Source organism: Styela clava, unplaced genomic scaffold (assembly GCF_964204865.1).
Source record: "Styela clava unplaced genomic scaffold, kaStyClav1.hap1.2 HAP1_SCAFFOLD_267, whole genome shotgun sequence".
Lineage (NCBI taxonomy): Eukaryota > Metazoa > Chordata > Ascidiacea > Stolidobranchia > Styelidae > Styela > Styela clava.
In genome coordinates this window covers 20001-24271 of record NW_027556449.1, presented here as the reverse complement: position 1 = coordinate 24271, position 4271 = coordinate 20001, and positions in this window count along the sequence as shown.

The window sequence follows — 4271 nt, the reverse complement described above, 5'->3', positions numbered from 1 at the left end:
TCTACGCGAGGTTTCCGTCCTCGCTGAGCTCACCTTAGGACACCTGCGTTACTCTTTGACAGATGTACCGCCCCAGTCAAACTCCCCGCCTGACACCGTCTTCAGAGCGGATCGCCGGCGACCGAACGCCGCCGGCTTAAGGCCAGAAGTGTGACCCGGGGTTGCCGGGTCGCTTTCCGCTTTACTGAATAAGCAAAAAAACGATGGGAGTAGTGGTATTTCACTGCCGGCCCGAAGGCCTCCCACTTATCCTACGCCTCTCATGTCTCTTCACAAAGTCGGACTAGAGTCAAGCTCAACAGGGTCTTCTTTCCCCGCTAATTCCGCCAAGCCCGTTCCCTTGGCTGTGGTTTCGCCGGATAGCAGACAGGGACAGAGGGAATCTCGTTAATCCATTCATGCGCGTCACTAATTAGATGACGAGGCATTTGGCTAAAAAAAAAAAAAAAAAAAGGGAGACCGGTTATATTTTGCGGCCGCCCAATTTGCTCACACGATTTTGTTATGACAAGACAATAATAGACAATACAGGACACATAATACACACACACATTTAATAAATAAGGACACAGTGAACGATACATAGACCTGAGCTTGGGTCGTTTTATTGCCGGGAACCTTCCAAGTCAGTCGGCTTTTTATTGCGTCATCATAGTGACACTATTCTTCCTGTCTTCCCGATGACCTTCTCCTGATATTGCACATATAGGAGGTGTCTTCTAGCGTTCTTACAGACATGAGCATGAGGTCTGCCCTTCTGATACCCAAATATTCAAGATCCCTAGCTGATTGTGCGCACCAGCATCCCCTCCAATTGATTGTTATGGAGGAGAACTTGACCAATTCTGCGGGGGTACCTGATTCTCTGGCCACATATTGTCTAATAGACGTATTATCATAATAGTCTATTTTCCTTTTATGGGCCAGAGAGATCGACCCCACTGTGGAGTCAGATGTGATTTGGGCGTCTAGCACCCAAGCGCTGCTGTTATGACCCCAGCAAATTAGGTCTGGCTTGCGCACCCCTGCCGGGGTTGATATGTGAGGCTCAATGCGGGTACACATGCCTCTCTGTCTCAGTCTGCCTTCTACGAGTTGGAGGAGTCGATTATGTCGCCGAATCCTAAGCCCCCACAGCCCGGGGCACTGTTGGCTTATGTGCCCTAATGTCTCCCTTCTGTGGTGGGGATTACAGTGCTGGTGGGGGCAGTAAGGATCTGATTCGGGGCGACCTCTGGATGATCGACTCCTTGTGCCTACGAGATTGCCTCTTATTTTGACTGCGTCGATGAAATTCCTCCCAGTGAGTAGGCGTGTGCCATCTGTTACCCATCTGTGGGCGTAACTGACGAGATTGGCCTCAGCAAGTCCAGCCCCATCTATGGTACAATGGAGTTTACTCGCCCAGGTCTCTTTGGCTTCGTCTTTGTTTGTTACAGACGTGCCTTGCACTTTGGTAGTACCCCATCGTTTGAGCAGGCGTTGTGTATTAGGGTGCCTGCTGATGGCCACAACGGTGGGGTCATCAGACATTGCCATTTTACCAAAGCGAACTGTCTTCATCAGTCCTATCGACGTGGCCAGGGATGGTACTCCAAGGCCGCCATACTTCGCATCAGCATGAAAGTAGGGAGTTGGTGTGTCCTTGGGCAGGCGAAGCCATGCCCTTACACGGTTGCGTATATGTCTATCAAGACGCCGGAGTTCGGTCATTGTTGTTTTGCCAAGCACTCCAACGTATGATACCTTGGGTATCAGGTGGGCGCGAAGGAGGTAAAGCCGTTGCTGGGGCTTCAGAGGTGCATGAGACAGTTCTTCGAGACCTTGATGGAGTTTAGGTCCCAATGTGCCTCTCCTACCTTGGGCCCCAATATTTATGCCCAGGTATTTATACACCCCTTCCGGCCCCATGCTCGGAACTTCTTCTCCCTCGATTTCGATCTTGCTGTTTTTATCGACAACCCACCTTTTCTTTTTACCATCGATCTTAATCGAGAGCGTACTACACTTTCTGGCATTAGGCCGGAGACCGGTTTTCCCTACTTCAGTCAGGAAGATGTCTACCTGATGTTGCAGGGCTTTTCCAGTCTCCGTCGCTATAATGGCATCGTCGGCAAGTCCCAAAGCAGAGACCCTGATGCCTTCCATTTTTGGCCCAAGATCTTCTAGGGCCGAGAAGGCTTCGTCCAACACTGCATTAAATAGTATTGGAGATAGGGGGTCACCCTGCTTTACACCGGTGTTCTGGTGCACCTCGACACCATGTATCGTTGTTACAGCCTCAACGTAGCAACTCGTAATGTAAGCTACCATAGGTGGTGGTGTTCCCATCCTTATGGCAGCGCGTCTAATACTCGAATGGTGAACCGAGTCAAACGCTTTCCTCAGGTCCAAAAATGCTAATTGCAACGGATTTTGTTGCTGCCTTGCATTTTCCAACAGGGCATCTAGCAGCATAATATTCTCTGCACAGCCGTCCGTAGGACGGAATGCCCGTTGAATCGGTTTGAGAGGGAAGCATTCACCGAGCCGCCTTCCCAAGATCTTGTGGTAGACCCGGGTTATCATCGGACCTATTGTAATAGGTCTGAATTCCCCCGGGTTTGTCGGGGAGGACACTTTAGGAATCAAGATGGTTCTTGATTTCCGCAGGGATCGGGGTTGACTACAGCTCAACATCCACAGATTGAACATCTTCGTGATGGTGCTCAAGGGAATGGACTTTAGCATCCGAAGAGAGACTCCGTCCGGTCCAGGAGATGATTCGGTTAGTCCTTTTAGAGTATCTCGGACTACCTCCTTCGTTATAGGTTCAATCACCTCCCATGCCGTAGGTCTTATCGCGGTGACCGGTCGGTTGTCTTCTATTTTCGGAGCTTCCATGATGTTTCTCCAGAATGATGTCAAGTCATTTCTGGCAGGTCCATTCCCTTCGGCGATGTTCGTTTTCCATGCCCCACTCAATACCAGCTCAGCGCAGGAGGTTCGTTTCTTGCGGAACAAGTTCTGAACCTTTTTATATTCTAGCCTGCGCTTCTGCCGATTAGATAGCTTCCTAGGATGTTGCTTTGGTGGGGATCGGTGTGATCCCCGATTGGAAGCTGATGAGCGGGAGGTCATCTCCGAAGCGTGTTCATCGAGTATTGACCTCAACTCGTCCCCATCGAGTTTTAGCTGAATGGCCTCGTCGAGCAGCGGGGCTCCCCAGGAATTATGCTCTGATATTCCTAGGGAATCGAGGTATGCCCATATAGTGTGTTTCCAACTGCTCTCAGAGGCGGCATCTTCCGGACGCATATGCAAGGGTGGTAGGCTTTGTACCTTGGGTTCTTGAGGCCGTATCTCATGTTTTTCGAGCATTGGCTGCAGCATCTCGTGTTGTTCAAGCCTTGGCTCTGCCTCTTTGCCTACCCCGACCTTTCTCTTTAGGTCTTTATATTCTCCTCGCTTAATTCTCGATTTAATAGCATCCAGTGAGCGGTGGGGGAGGACCTTTTGCAGGAGGGCATATCGGTTTTTTTTAATGCCCTCCTTGTCTAGGCGTAGATCTTCTTTCGCTAGCAAAAAGTCCTCCTCATGATTCCACCTCGCTCGAGATCGTTTAGGGACATGATCAAGATGGAAGTTGATCGCATGTTTGCTTCTCCTATGCAGTCCGAGACCGGTCTTGGTGGTAAATTCACGGTCACAGTCAGGGCATGGAAAAGACAAGAAAAAAGTGCCACTACTTTTCTGGTTCCCGGCTGGGTCCAAACCACATCCCCCCGCAGTGGCAGGGGGTTCAGTGGATATTTTTTCGTTTATTTTTGAGCTACCGGGTTTGGGTTAAGTCCGAATGGGGTTGGTAGCCCCAGATGGACTATAAAACCTATCCGATTTTAGCTACCAAGGATACCGAAGGCATTGCCCGACTCTCGCCACGTGGAGGCCCCGGATAGGCACATGGTTTACTCCAATGCGTTACTCCCGCCGTTTACCCGCGCTTGGTTGAATTTCTTCACTTTGACATTCAGAGCACTGGGCAGAAATCACATCGCGTCAACACCGGGTTGCGGCCATCGCGATGCTTTGTTTTAATTAAACAGTCGGATTCCCCTGGTCCGTACCAGTTCTAAGTTGGCTGTTCGACGCCGGCCGAAGCGAGCCGCGAGGCCCGCGCAGCTGCGGCAGTCCACGGATAGGGACCGGACGCAGGTCCGAGCTCACGCCGGCCGCCGTGAAGCGGCAAGCGTTCGCCCAGTCCGGTCAAGTCCCGGCATCCGCTTTGTACC